Below are 16,664 nucleotides of genomic sequence, written 5' to 3'. Positions count from 1 at the left end.
TCATGGTACCAGTGCATGTAAGTGTTAGGAGTCAGGGTTGTGTGTGAACTGGGGCAGGATATTGAACCACATTCTCCTGTACTGAGGGCAGTGGTGTTACCCCCAGCACTCTGATAATGCTGCCTTGTACTATCACTAGTACTGTGTAAATTACAAAATCTTGTCTATAATAAATAGAACTTTCTATCGTATATAAATATAATAGACATCGCCTGCACTTTAAAAAAAAACAAACAGTAAACTGTTGTGTTCCAGTTCCCAGGACATGGTCTGCAACTCTTAGAGGAAATCTAAAGCTGCTGGCAGGTAATCTAAAATGGGCTTGTCTTCATCTCTTAAAGCAACAGTGATTTCTGGATGAGTCATGCCTTAACAAGCTTGTAGCATAATAGAGTTAGACCCAGCTAAGCGTAGCTTTATCCTTGGCTTCTGTAAGTGTAAACTTCTGTAAACATTGTCACTCCAAAAAGCCCTCACATATCTCCCAAATAATTACTGTACAGAAATTCAGAAATATACGATACATGGTTCTGTTGTGACAGCCATGATAAAAGTGAAAATCACATTCATAACGCTTAGCTCTGCAGTGGAACTATATATCACTGCATCATCTGTATTTCTACAGCCCTGAAACTGCACTGGAAACAAGCCTTTAATATTAGGGAGCGTAAAAGCCTGAAGAAAAACATCTATCTCCAAAATATTCACTTTACAGGAGAAGGAAAAACCTTATGTTTCAATGGGAGTCAAAGAAAAATATATTATTCCAGGTAATTGTGGAGCATTTCTATTGGCCCATTCGTCCTGAAATTTCACACAATGTGAATGACAGTTGCTATGTTCAAACGATGTATTAAACAAAAAAAGATTACAGTTATATAGGTTTATAAATATCTTAAAAACCTGTTTATTACATGTTTTTAATTAGGTTGTAAACACATTAAAAGTAATTAATAATCATTTCTAACACAGAGATAGGGCGACAGTGACCTCTTTATTGTAATACTGAAAGTGTCACAGAACTTACTGAAAATGTCAAGATAACGAATAAGCTAAAGCCTGAGAATGTGAATTTAGTTAATTCACATGTTCAGGTTATCATTATCATTACTCTGTTGGTGGTTAATTCTAAAACTTGGCTGTTAAATGGTTAAACTATTTAAGACATGTGCTGAAGCCAACAGGCTTAATGTCGACTGATGGAGAAGACAATGTAAGGTCAATATCTGGCAAGACCTGAGGTCTAACAGTGTAAGTGGATGTAAGTTCATGTCTTTGCAAATAACCGGTCACTTTCACCCTTTACATCTAATAACCGATTATTAATGTATTATTATTATTAAACAGATTTTACCATTTACAAACATTTATATATGGAGTCTTAACATTTGTTTTGCAGCTATTCAGTTCCTTGGATCACCACCTTAACGTGGTGGAGGGGTTTGCGTGCCTGCGTGAGCCTAGGAGCTATGTTGTCGGGGGCAATAGCCCCTGGTAGGGTCTCCCAAGGCAAATTGGTCCTAGGTGATGGGCCAGACAAAGAGTGATCCATAAAGACACGAATGAAAAAGATAACAACGAGGACACAGCCTCCCTTGCCCGGAGCAGGGTTACCGGGGCCTCACCCTGGAGCCAGGCCTGGGGGAGGGGCTCCTTGGCGAGCGCCTGGTGGCCGGACTTTCACCTATGGAGTCCGGCCGGGCTTAGCCCGAAGGGGATACATGGGTCCACTCTCCCATGGGCCCACCACCTGTGGGAGAGGTAGTAATCCGGGTCTGGTGCATTGTGGATCGGGTGGTGGTCGGGGTCGGGGGCCCTGGCGTTCCGATCCTCGGTTACTGAAACTGGCTTTTGGAACATGGAACCCAGGGTGAGAGGCGTAAGGCAGGTGTGGGCTTACTCATAGCCCCCCGGCTTGGCGCCTGTACGTTGGGGTTTACCCCAGTGGACGAGAGGGTAATTTCCCTGCGCCTTCGGGTTGGGGAAAGGGCTCTGACTGTTGTTTGTGCTTATGCACCGAACAGCAGTTCAGAGTACCATGCCTTCTTGGGGACCCTAGAGGGAGTGCTGGAGAACACTCATTCTGGGAACTCCATTGTTCTGCTGGGGGACTTCAACGCTCACATGGGTAATGACAGTGAGACCTGGAGGGGCGTGATTGGGAGGAACGGCCCCGCAGATCTGAACCCGAGTGGTGTTCAGTTATTGGATTTCTGTGCTCGTCACAGTTTGTCCATTACGAACACCATGTTCGAACATAAGGGTGTCCACAAGTACACCTGGCATCAGGACACCCTAGGCCGCATTTCGATGATCGATTTTATAGTCGTATCATCTGACCTGCGGCCATATGTTCTGGACACTCGGGTGAAGAGAGGCGCTGAGCTGTCAACTGATCACCACCTTGTGGTGTGTTGGATCAGATGGCGGGGGAGGATGCCGGACAGACCTGGCAGGCCCAAACGTGTGCTGAGGGTTTGCTGGGAACGTTTGGCAGAGGAACCTGTCAGAAAGATCTTCAACTACCACATCCGGCAGAGCTTCGACTGCATCCCGGGGGAGGCCGGTGACATTGAGTCCGAGTGGGCCATGTTCCGGACCTCCATTGTTGAGGTGGCTGAACGGAGCTGTGGCTGCAAGGTTGTCGGTGCCTGTCGGGGTGGCAATCCCCGCACTCGGTTGTGGACACCCCGGGTGAGGGGGGTTGTCAAGCTGAAGAAAGAGTCCTATCGAGCCTGGTTGGCTCAGGGGACTCCGGAGGCAGCCGACAGGTACCGAGGAGCCAAGCGGCTCGCAGCCTCGGCAGTCGCTGAGGCAAAAACTCGGGTGTGGGAGGAGTTCGGTGAGAACATGGAAAACGACTTTCGGTCGGCTCCGAGAAGTTTCTGGCAAACCGTCAGGCGACTCAGGAGGGGAAAGCAGTTTTCCACCAACACTGTATATGGTGGGGGTGGGGAACTGTTGACCTCGACTGGGGACGTCACCAGACGGTGGAAGGAATACTTCGAGGATCTTCTCAATCCCACCAGCACGTCTTCCGCAGAGGAAGCAGAGCTTGGGGACCCCGGGGGGTGGGGGGGGGGCTCTTCTATCACTGGGGCTGAAGTGGCCAAGGTGGTAGTGAAACTCCTTGGCGGTAGGGCCCCGGGGGTGGATGAGGTTCACCCCGGGTTCCTCAAGGCTCAGGATGTTGTGGGGCTGTCCTGGTTGACACGTCTTTGCAACATCGCGTGGACATCGGGGGCAGTGCCTCTGGACTGGCAGACTGGGGTGGTGGTTCCCCTTTTTAAAAAGGGGGATCGGAGGGTGTGTTCCAACTATAGGGGGATCACACTCCTCAGCCTCCCCGGTAAGGTCTATGCGGGGGTACTGGAGAAGAGAGTCCGACCGATAGTTGAACCTCGGATCCAGGAGGAACAATGCGGATTCCGCCCCGGTCGTGGAACACAGGACCAGCTCTTTACCCTCGCTAGGATCCTGGAGGGTGCATGGGAGTTTGCTCAACCAGTCTACATGTGTTTTGTGGATCTGAAGAAGGCATTCGACCGTGTCCCTCGGGGTATTCTGTGGGGGGTGCTCAGGGAGTATGGGGTACTGGGCTCTTTGTTACGAGCTATCCAGTCCCTGTACAAACAGAGCAGGAGTCTGGTTCGTATGGCTGGCAGTAAGTCCGACTGGTTTCCAGTCGGAGTTGGACTCCGTCAGGGCTGCCCGTTGTCACCGGTTCTGTTCACAATTTTTATGGACAGAATTTCTCGGCGTAGCCAAGTGGCAGAGAGTGTCCGGTTTGGTGGTCTCAGGATCCCATGTCTGCTTTTTGCAGATGATGTGGTCTTGTTAGCTTCATCGAGCCGGGATCTCCAGCTCTTGCTGGACCAGTTTGCAGCCGAGTGTGAAGCGGTAGGGATGAGGATCAGTACCTCCAAGTCCGAGTCCATGGTACTCAGTCGGAAAAGGGTGGAATGCTCTCTCCAGGTTGGAAGTGAGATCCTGCCTCAAGTGGAGGAGTTTAAATACCTCGGGGTCTTGTTCACGAGTGAGGGAAAGATGGAGCGTGAGATTGACAGGCGGATCGGTGCAGCGTCAGCAGTAATGCGGGCTCTGTACCGGTCCGTTGTGGTGAAGAAAGAGCTGAGCAGAAAAGCAAAGCTCTCGATTTACCGTTCAATCTACGTCCCAACCCTCACCTATGGTCACGAGCTTTGGGTAGTGACCGAAAGAACGAGATCGCGGGTACAAGCGGCTGAAATGAGTTTTCTCCGCAGGATGTCTGGACTCTCCCTTAGAGACAGGGTTAGGAGCTCGGACATCCGGGAGAGACTCGGAGTGGAGCCGCTGCTCCTCCATGTCGAGAGGAGCCAGTTGAGGTGGTTCGGGCATCTGGTTCGGATGCCTCCTGGACGCCTTCCTGGAGAGGTGTTCCGGGCATGTCCAACGGGGAGGAGGCCCCGGGGCAGACCAAGAACACGCTGGAGAGACTATATGTCTCGACTGGCCTGGGAACGCCTCGGTATACCCCCGGAGGAGCTGGCGTCGGTGGCTGGGGAGAGGGAGGTCTGGGTTTCTTTGCTCCGACTGCTTCCCCCGCGACCCGGACCCGGATAAGCGGTGGATAATGGATGGATGGATGTTCAAACTTGTAGATGTGTTCCCTTGGTCCAGACCAAACAAGAAGTTACATTGTTTCATTTCAGTCCTAGTTTGCTTTGTGTTCATACTGACACATTTACAATCAAGACAAAGTAAGTAAAAGAACAAAGTGACACATTTTGCACTTTTTATTAAGTCGTTAGCTGGGATTAATGCTCTTATTGGGGTAGTGTGTATTTACCCGGAAGTAGTTTTACCAACTGGAACCACAGTAAGATGGGGTAAAATGGATGAACTCTTCAAAATGGCACCCAAAATTCTTCCACCTCACAAATCAAAGAAGGTCAGCTACAGAGAGGAGAGTTTGAAAGGCATCGTTCACACTAACTCTAAAAAAACTGCTCTAATAAACAGAAAAGTTGCACCAGGGTTCATTTTAGTAGAAGAAAGTCTGAACACACCCTAAGTGTGGTCCTACTGCTTTGATGCAGAAGCATTTCTAGAATGTAATCTTCTAGAGGTCATTTGGATAAACTTATCTTCAGGCATAGCCCTTACCAATAACAGTAAAACTGAGGGTTGATAACAGATTCATAGTGAATGCCTGGTTCAAATTTATGGGAAATTTAAGTTTACTCTTTCAAATTCAAACACACTGCAGCTGAGATCTCTAAGTTAGGTGTTCCCCCTGAGCTGAAGCTGAAAATCATCACTTGCAGGGCCTCGGTGTGACATATTTGTGTTGGTGTAACAGTCTGAGTCCTTGTTGCTGATCGATTGTTTTACATGGAGAGCTGCACCCCATGGTTTGACTGACTATGTCATCTGCAGAATTTGTGGGCCTCAAATATAGACGCTGCACAAACATTGATTTCAATCAGTGTCCACTGCAGTGGGCAGAGATGCTTTATAGAAGGTGGGTATAATTATAGCTTTATTCGCTCTTGAAATAATATCAAATTGGAGGATATAGATTTAATATCTCATTCAGTTGATCCCAAAATTATAGTATGTCTCAACTCCAGCCTGAAGTTCTCCTAACATGTTCTACGACTCATAGTCCATTTGCAAAATGAGCGAGCAGTATCTTGGCATGTCTGCAGGGAGTGGCTGCTTATTCACACTTCATTGGCCACAAGCACAGTGATAAATTATGGAGCTGACAGAATCAACGAACAGCAGTGAAAGAAGGCAGGTTGTACCTAGGCTCAAGTAAACTGATGTTAGAAGATTGTCACTATCCATCAGTACCTGTCATACTTACACTGTCAGTCATGGTTACTAAGTGTGGAAATACACGGCTAGATCAGGCTCCCAGAGTCCCAAAATGTTTGCCAGAAACATGGCAGCAATTTAAAATCTTCACTATGTAAGATTTAATAAACTGAAAAGTATCGCTACACATGAATGCACAGAATAGTCCAAAAATGACAAACCACTACTGTAAGTAAAGTTACTGTAACAATGTCAGACACGACAAATGACCAACAAACTCTACTCACAAACACAGGGCTTATATAGAAACACCTGTGAACTGGGTCACCTGACCCAACAAGGCTCACAGGTGAAGATCCAACCACAAAACATAAACAATGGCACATGGCAAGAAGTCATGACAAGACACAGCGATAAATGTGTAATAATCATGTCATTTGAAGCTAAAAATGAAGAAACGGATTGGTGGACTGGGTAGGTGAGGTTTTAAAGGGCTCAAAGGGAACATCAACACTATACTGAAGATATGATGACACTTGTGGATACGTCCCTTACATCCTCAGAGTACAAATCACTTTGAGTTTTGCCCTGGCTTTTAGAAACTGCACACCAGAGGATGAAAAGAAGCGAAGGACAATAAATGTTACAAAAATGTTCACCAAAGAGGTCACTATATACCACATTTATTAATGTATATACAGTAGTTTAAAATAATGGGGAAGGTACCAAAGAGGTTATCTGGAAACCTACAGTATCAGTCCGATTTTGGACACATCTTCTCATTCAATGGTTTTCCTTTATTTTATTATTTTTTAAATTGTATTAATATTGAACACATCAAAACAATAAAAGAACAAGCACGGAATTATCTAGACATAATTATCATCATCATCAACATCTACAGCTTCCCCCATCTCCTCCTGGGCATTCCCCAGGTGTTGCTAGGCCTGTCATGAGCACCTGAGGATCCCCCAGGAAGATCTGATGGAAGCTGCAGGGGTAGTGAGGTTGATGTTTGTTAGTTAATTCCTCGGCTCACAATGTAAACACCCATAACTTTTTGTCAGCTGAACATTCTTAAGAAAACATCACCATGTTCAGACGGGGGATGAGGAGATCTAACTCAACCAACACTGCAGTAAAAACAAAAGGTACTTGAAAAGAACAAAGGTAGCATTTCAAAAGACATCTTAAGTTTTGAATAACCTGTGAAACTTTAGTTTCTTTAGAATGCACCCAGAGAAGAACTGCAGTTGTCTGAAACAGTAGTTCTCTTTTCTTTGATGATCCTTTTGAAGATCCATTGATGATCCTTTGATGACATAAGGGATGGTAGACAAGGAAGCAATGAAACGGAGTGAAATTAAACACATATAAATAATGATAAATATGGATAGTTAGTGGCTAAAACTTAAGAAGGACAAACCCTCTCTCACCAATGAAATAGAGTGAAAATAAAATCATTATTATTTGAAAGTAAGGTACAAATCCAAGAAAGATGAACACTCAAACATTTGTCCACAAAATATCCTCTGTGATGTAAAAAATGCTGTATAGTATATAATATGATTTTGCATAGTGCCAAATGTAATGTGTTACAGTTGTGTTACATTGCTTTCAGTTAAAGAATGCTTTTTCCGTACAAAATATATTTTTTTTTCTTCTAACAGTGCAGCTAGTTACTTCCTTTTCTCATGACATTGCAAGAGTTTAATTGAGTCCCATTGTTTATTCATTTATTCACTCTGCTCTTACCTGAATTAGCATATGTCACATTTTCCAAAATGTCTGTCCCTGCAGAAAACACATGTATGCATATAGCCTGGCAACAGCACTGTCCTTTATTTATCTGTTCTTTGTTCTTTATTTTCTTAAGTGACTATGACAGGAACTTCGAGACTACCACATTAATATTTTTGCATGTAACTACTGCTTGGCTTAATGCTGCTGCTAATCTTCTCTCTCCAATTCTTTCGCCTTGAGCACCTGAACGGTTGGTTTCTTAGTTGCGCTTCTTAGGGGAACCCTCTCCTTTTCCACTCGCACAACAAAAAAATAAGCCATTTCTTGTTATGTTTTGTTCTGCTCAGGGAGATGTATTTCCAGCATGTGGTCAGAATACAGATGACTGCAGTTCTTACACACACACACTCACACACAGTCATCACTCCAGTTCCAAACATCCATAGCTGAATAATTAACGTTCAGATTCAGAGGCTCCCTGTCGTATTGTGCTGGCAGGTCAGAGAAGTGGGAGATGAGCCAATAACCTTTCGCTGACAGAGTGTGTGTGTCAGTTAGGAAAACACAGCCACTCTTTAATTTAGCCCTCCCCTGGCCAGAGAAGAGAAACAGCTAATCAATTAAGAGCCAGTGAATATCTGTCGAGGGACTTCAAGATTTGTTTGTCATTGAAAAAGCTCGGAAAAGTAGGGAGGGGTGGCTGTAAACAACATTTTAAATGTACTCCATCCATCATGCTGGTCCTTGACCTGCTTTCTTCATGTGCAGGCTGCAGGTTGTAATCTCTCTTTCCGCTGGAACTCATTTCTGAGTGTGATGAATTGGCCACAGAGATGATCAGTGAAGTTAATTCAGGCCAGATCTAGTGTTACATTTATATGACACAGGGATTTTGCACAAATTTGTTCGATGACATGCTGATTGACATCACCACAATTTTTATTAATGCTCCTGTGCAATACAAGCCAGAATTATATCAGGGAGCAAAAAAAAAAAAATCCAATTAGACTGCGCTAAACGCCTCATTTAATATCTCTAAGAGATACGTCAGGGTTTAAATCGTCTCCAAACAATGGAGGAAACTAGTGCAGTTCATCAATGTAAAGTGATGCCCTTGTTTAAAAAGCAGTAATTCATCACATTCATTTATTTCTAACGGTTCGTTATAGGCCATTTGTCTTCTCCCGGCAATGTTTTCCTGAAGTGCAGGATTCATTACTCATACATTCATCAGTGAACCGTATACAGAATCTAAACAGAACATAGTGTCCCATATGCATGTGCGCCGTATACAAGTAAACAAACAAGAACACGCTCTATAGTCTTTTTGCAGAAATGACAAAGCATGTTTCTCAGGACTCACCTGAAATATTTACCCAATTAACCTCAATCATGATAATGGCTGTGGAGCAGACAGAAATGAGTAAGTAAGCCTGCTGGAGAGCTGCGACCCAGAGCACTTTTGTAATGAAAAGGCTACGGCTGAGGTTTGGCTGGCGTTCAGGCCGGGAACGGAGGGAGGAGAGAAAGACGAGCAGAGGAAGGTCAAAGTCCCAGAGGCTGAGTGGCACCTGAGTGGAAGCACGGCTTGGGTTTTCAATCGCCGCCAGAGGAGCACTCCTCGACTCATTAGGCCAAAGAGTGATCGCTCGGTGTGTGGGTGTGTGCGCGTGTGGGGGGAGAGCGAGAACATGCTCGGAATCTCAGCACAGCCCTGGCTGAGCGTGACCAGAGCACGAGGCTCTTGTTCTGGGGAGAATTATGGCGGCTCTGGAGTCAGAGCGCTGCTTCTCTGGGTGATTGACTGCTCCTCTGGGTCCATATCCACTCTCACATGTGACCGGGTCCTGAATGTACCGTGCTGAGCGCGGTGAGTGATTCGAGGTGTGGAGGAGGTGGAGCAGGTGCCGTAGACATGAAACTGTTCATAACTGACACCATCAACACATTAAATGAAGACATTAAAGCAATAAGTCTTGAAAGAATGTGTTTCAGTGGTTTTACTACAGTTAAGGAGTGTTATTAGGCATGAAGCAAAGCAGAGTACAGCCTCCTCTTATCCATGATTTTAAACATAAGAGGTTTGATAAAACAGCAGCAAAATACCATCTTAAACATGCAAATGATCGAGAGATATGTGATTAAATATAATTGAAGTAAACAGCACTTTTGAGTGTAATTGCATATTAACCAGACCAATGAGGTCAACTGGGCAATGACCCCAAGGCACAAACAGACATAGAGTCCACCTCAGCTGTAGTTCAGACAGGAGGTGGAACTTCATACTAAAATGGAGATGAGATTGTGTTCTCCTCTTCATATCTCTAATTACACTCTTCGTTTTCTAAATAAAACTCTTCTTAGCTTCTTTTCCAAGATCACATCACGACCACAAGCATGTTTTACATCTGACAAAAGCTGGCTGTGTCTGAACTAAGCTTTTCAAGGATGATAATTACACAATTCAATGTCCACCTTAAATCAGGCTGTGTACTTTGAAAGGCAGCATGCTGAGGAACTGGTTTTTGTTTTTAGTGGTAGGCGAAGAGGATGCATATGGCAGCTCCATATGTCTTTGCTCATCACTGATCTGTAGGAAGTGTAAAGAAGCTGTGAATCCTCTCCTAACAGCTGTAAGCAGCTGCTGTCTCTCTCCAGAGGGTGCCCACTTCATGTTGTGATGTCTACGAATATTTAGGCCTGGATTAGTTTAGGGTGGTCCATATTCCTGTACTGATATAAGCCACGTTACTTTCATTCTGTTTTCTTGTAACTCACTGAGTTATTGCTCTGTAGTAGTTTTAGAGGTCATTATGCTTTACACTATTAAAAAAAAACACTGCTTTTCATTATATTCCATGATCGATAAAAAAGGCCAAAGTGATTTGAAACAGAGGCGTTAGTAATGAACATATTTTGGCTTCCCCTGTGAAGTCAGCATTTCAGAGATTTGACATTTTGTTACGGCAGCAATGTAATATTTATTGGAAGTTGCCTGTTGAGAGATGAGGAATGGAGAGATAAAAAAAATAAACTGAGTTTTTCCAGGCTATAGTGATGTCTACATTTTCAGAACAGTGATTTTCTGAGGGTTCTTTGCCAAAATCAGTTTAATGGAGATTCAAGAGCCCTCAAAGAACCTTCAGAAAGCTAGGTACCCTCAAGGCAACATATTCAGTACCTTTACTTAGGAAACTGGACATTAAAACCACTGTTGAACCGTTAAAGGTACCTTTAGGATCATTAATACACTTCTACCACACGTTTATTCTGAGAGTGTATGAGACAGAGGCTTGTATCAATTCTATATAGAACTCGGTGCTAAGACTTTTCTACACAGCTTAGCTTCCTCTAATGTCATTTTCGAGTTTCTATTCCATTTAAAAGATCCAGCTGTCCTCAAATCTCTAGTGCTCTACTGTGCCACAGCACTGAGGAACTTTCTTGGAATCGCAGAGGTCACACGACCAGGTCAAGCAGAATGGGTCAGAGTGACCAGCCCTCTCTAAGGTACTCATCAAGCCAAGCAGCTGGCACAATCACAGCCCACCTGAGGCAGAGCACATCTCCGACCCCCTCTGAGCCCGCAGCGGAGAGACGGGAGCTCAAGGTCGAATGAGACTCTGAATTGCAGCAAGCGGCAGATGAAGAGAAAGAGGCTCAGCATGGGGCCTGGCTGGCTCTGGCAGAATAGAAAATTGCATTTAATCTGCTTCCATTTTGAGTTTCCTGTCTGAGTCATGCTAGTTAAAGTTTTGTTCTTCCATCCTGACAGCATCAATTAGATGACTCTGAGGACTTCTCACTGAAATGACAGTTACTTTTTTGTAATATAAAAGAGGAGTGACAAATCTGTTATTTTCCGATGAATGATGATACGTTTGATAAAACCAGTGTTTGCTGCTGATAGATTATTTGGAGCTGTCTCCTGAGAAAGAGCTTCAGGTCTACAGCCCTCAGGAAATCAAGTAACTCGATCATGCTCAGGACTTGTGACACTTATGTCTATGGTGTATTGGAAATTTGTGTATGTCTATGGTTTATTGGTTATTATCGATTCCATGAAGCATTCAAATTCCAATAGCAAAAGAAATGGAAATTAGGATGCACACTTTAATTAGCAAAGAGAATGGAACGAATGATGGAGGACTGATGGGGCAGAGCGGGTTATGTCTATGACTTGGCCTTGATCTTTTACTCTGAAGAAACTAAGAGAAATTTCTATTGATATAGGATTGCTATTTAAAGGAAATTGTGCAATTACAGTTTGATTTAGACATTTTATTGCTTTTATATTCAGTGAACTATACACTGACAAGTTAGAATTTTCACTTGAGTCTTTTCATACCCCAGCAGTAACTCATTCAAAACAATAACCTGAATTTCATTTTCTTCCTGCTTTTCTGTAAAGCATGTTCTAACCTTGCAGTGTAAAGCGTATCATTTCTGGTACTCAGCTGAAAGATGGTTACTGTGGATACAACATCACAAATAAGAGCACAAGTAGAGCTCTTCTCAAACTGTGTGTTGTCTAAGCAAACTGTTGTGTAAATCATAATATAATAACTCCTCTGCTACTTAAAGCACAAACATGGGATTTTTAAAAAAACACACTATCAACAGAATATCTCTGAAGATGTTCCTCTGCAGTTTCTGTGCGGTTTTGTTTTCATTTGCAATAAATATTTCAACGCTCAATCTTTCAAGGCATGCAGGTTTTCTCATGTGAACAAACATATTTTTGAGCAGTTTATGTTGAAAACTCAGAACTAGGCAGCCCTCCTTCTTGTTCCCTGTGCAATGAGTGTTTAACAGAATGTATGAAGCCAAATGAAGGACAAAAGGATTTACTGCAGTCAATATGCTCCCTCTAAGCTGAGAGGAGTTTGAATGTTTGTTCTGTCACACAAAATGCAGACAGAAGGCTCCCCAGTGGCACCACGATCTAAGCTTTGGCCTTATCTTCAGGAGGCTGCAAGTTCACCGATCAATGTTGATGCCATCCCAATTTTAGAGATCCAGAGAACACAATTGTCATCGCTCTCTGGGTGAGTAGGAGGACCTCAACCCATCTCTCTGCTGTCACATCTGTCACAGTGCTTATGTGACACATCTGGGCACGTTGCATTCTCTTCTGGTGCATTAACCCTTTCACTGGGGTTGTATAAGCTTCAGTCCGAAAAGAAGCAGGGGGCTGGCCGCACACGTCTTAGAGAAACTACATGAGGTAGCCCCTAGTCTCTCCAGGCTGGTGGGGCAGTTTACAATCACACTCAATGATGGATGGAAACTGCAAAGAAGGCACAGTGCATCAGTGCAGGCATCAATAAGCCACGTAAGTGAATTGGTCATTTAGTGTTCTCCTAGCATTTGAAGTTACCCGGCATTTTTTGTCCAATAACATTCAAAATAAAATGTTTAAAAATAAATGTGGCATTTGAAGGAATTTCACATAAATATTTGTGGGAGATTTATAAGGAAAGGAAGAACAAAACCTAAAGTGTAAAGGCATTAAAAGTATCACAACCTGTCAAGCCTTCATCACAGGGATAGACATGTGTTGAGTGTGCACCTATGAGATTAAACAGTAAAACACCTCACTCTTTGTCTGGCTATGAACACAGCTGTGGCTCATTCTCATTTAAAGGATCAGGCACTGAAATGGGTCTTTCTGGACAGGGCTGTTTATAAAGGGAAGAAAACTATTGCATTGTTTGATCCTTGTGTTATTTTAACCAAATTATTGTAAAAGACATTTAATGAGGACCCCAAAATTGTGTTAACTTGTGGAAAAGGGGTATAATATGTCCCCTTTTAGTTTTTTTCCCTGTTTTTAGAAAATGTTTACTTGTGTGTATGTACACAAAGCATATATAGATATAGATGTGCGGTGTGACCTCAGAACAACCTATTTTTCAATGCATCGATGTCTACTGAGGTCCACTGAAAGACAGAGCAGCTCATCGCATGACTTCCTGCTCACTGACCCTCTGGACTCTCTGATGGTCGCACTTTTCTCTTACTTTACAGTCTCCCTGCACACCACAGTTCAACCATGATCCTGCACTAAGTAACACTGGATCTGGAGTGGAACTCAGTGGTATGAGATGAGGGATGCTGGAATGGTTTGTTGAGCAGCAATTAACACTTCACTCCTAAAAATAAAGGTGCCAAAAAGGCGATTTGCAGAGAAGGCATAGAAAAATAATAACACTATTGGATCCCTGAAGAATGCCTTGAAGGACAGTTCCTTAAAGAAACCGTTTTTTGACATGTGTGAGTGTGTAGAACAGTTACATGAAGAAAATGAAGAATCAGCATTAGGCAGCTTTTTACACAAACTCAGATATTTATATTTATGGAATTTGGTAGATAGTATCAAAGCAATTTTATGCTTTGGCAAATTTTGATTATGTTCTCAATGTAGTAGATGTGTTGTAAGTATATGTGAAGAACCAAGTTAGTGTAGTGAACTCAGGATGGAATATCAAATTAAATCTCTCTCAAGTTAATCAGATGCCCCGAGTTAAAATCTGTTATTTACTCAAGGCCACAAAACAAACCTCTTTGTTAGGAGATCTGTCTGTTTTTTTTCAAGATCAAGGTGGATTGGGGGATGTAACCTTGCTACATTCTTCTTCATCATATGGATTTGTTAAATCAACAGAACCCTTGATTTTACATAATGAAGCATTTATTAACCAGTAAAACTAGGTAATTGATGATAACCTCATATAATACTGGACTGCCACAAGGACAGATTTGGAAAGGGTTAAACCAACACAAACAGAACATCACTACTTACTGTAATAATATTATGGGTTTTTATTAGAATATTATATTGTAATATTCTGGCATTTCTAAGATGCCTCACTCTGGGGAAAAAAATACAGTTACGTTATTGCCACTAAATGTACACAAAACAAAAATGAACTTTTTAAGGTAGAGCGGTGGTTGTATAGTTAAGTTGGGTCACCAGTGTTAAATCAACACTAGTTTTAACTTAACACTGAGAGTGTTAAACTATTACACTAACAGTGTTAATTTAACACTAATAGTGTTGATTTAACACTGGTGAATTTACTATGTACATTCTACAAGGGGAAATGAGTTTTCATTATAGAACTGTGTAGAATTAAACAACAAAATACAAGTCCTGGAGATGAAATTGGCCGTATTATATCAAACAGCTTCAAAATCTACAACTATTATAGAATATAGTACAATTGTATTTGCTAAATAAAAGTACTGACTATGTGTCCTTGAGGGTAGCACCACAGTGATAGTTTTATTGAGAGTGTAAATCATTTGCACAGTACTGTATTCTGAGACTTCAGTTGTCTACGGGAACTCGTTTTTTGTGTCATATTCCTTTTTTGGAATCAAGGATCCATCTTCAAATCTGAAAATCAACTAAAATATCTTTAAAATTCTCAGAGGCCATGTCTTTCACCGTCAAATGTTTACTGGTAATGTACTGCGCTTTCTGGAAGTGTCTTGTTTGCTGAGGGAGCTGCTATAAGAGATCTTTATTAAGTTAAATGGAGTCCTGCAGTAGAATCAGTGATCAGTAACTCTCAGTATGTGCCACTGTTTAGACTGGAGGGAATGAATGCTATTTGTTTACATTACGCTATTGCAGTTATGTGACAGACCTCATAAGAGACAACATTACTCCATCTTAAGATCATTCATGCTTTCCACAGGAAGGAATTGTGAGATCGACCTTCAGTCATTTAGCTCCACAAGCAGTTAGCTGTACATTAGGACCACGTGCTGTGACTTTCAGAATCGCTCTGCTTACACAGCCCTATTGTGTATAAACATTATTGCTTTAACAAAATTACTTAGCTAGTATCTGCCTAGACACTATGGGGGAAAAAAATCCAGATTTTATCGTCTTTCATTGGGCGTTTCAAGAATGTGCAGCGCGGGTGTGTCACTGTCACACAGATCCAGAGTCCATGGGGTTGTGAGTTAGAACCCCACCTCAGGCGACTCTCTGTGAGGAATTTGGTGTGTTCTCCCCATGTCTGCGTGGGTTTTTTCCGGCAGCTCGGTGGATTGATAGTGTGTGAGTAAGAGTGTGGCCATCGATGATCCGGCACTCCATCCAGTGTGTGATCCCACCTTGTGAATGTGATTCCGGGTGAGGTTACAGACAATTAACAAATAAATGTCCCAGGAATTTAAACCTTTAGTTATATCCAAAACGTAACAATGGAAAAAATGTATTGACTAAATTTGTAAACCTTAATGAAAGCCATTTGACATACTTTGAAGACTCACTGCCTGATCAGAAATAAACAGATTACATGTGCCTGTGGAGCATGGATGGTGTTACATAAGCTTTTAAACTGGCCTCTTCATGTGTTGGAGAGCCTCTGTTCACGAGGCTGTGAGATGTTTTATAACTAAATTCTCTTTCAGAGTTACAGTGATATAGGTGGACAAATGAACCATCTGTCTTTACAGTCCCCCTTGAATCATTTGTGGCTTCAGTGTCTGGTGAATGGATGTTTGATGTGCATGAAATAATTTATCTTATTAATAATTGTTGTTCTTAATAGGATCTTCAGCAATCTAACTAAAAATATATGTCCATTAACTGTAATTAGTGTATTAAACTAATTTAAGTTAGACGCCTTAAGTTTTCAAAAATGTATGGCCTTATATATAGAGAGAGTATATATATTTTTTGAAGTGTCCTGTGGTCGGTGCTTGGTTGTGTTTTGCTCAGTTAATTTTGTGTACAAGCAGTGTGCAAACTCTTGTCAGCATGTAATTAAATGATCACTCAGTGAACTGGACACAAAACAGTGTCTTTAAATGAGACGCCCACGGTTTTTCTCTTCATGCCCAGGATCACATACATTTTGCTTTTGTATCACATGGCCCTGTCACATCTCCATTAGAGGCTGAACATTCGTGTGATTTTGCAATTATCTTCTTGCTTTTCATTTTGTTTGTCTAGATGAGCATGTCACACATGATTACAGAGTTAGCTCAGTGGTAGTCGCAGAGTGAAGGAAAAAGGCTCTGTTTGTTGTGTGACAGCAGTGGGGAGCACTTGGGGATTTCTAGGCCTCTAGAGAAGGTCTGTGATGAGTTAAGAA

The sequence above is a fragment of the Hoplias malabaricus genome, chromosome 1 (genome assembly GCF_029633855.1).
Source record: "Hoplias malabaricus isolate fHopMal1 chromosome 1, fHopMal1.hap1, whole genome shotgun sequence".
Lineage (NCBI taxonomy): Eukaryota > Metazoa > Chordata > Actinopteri > Characiformes > Erythrinidae > Hoplias > Hoplias malabaricus.
The sequence above is the reverse complement of the archived record's forward strand: the minus strand, read 5'-3'. Positions refer to the sequence as shown.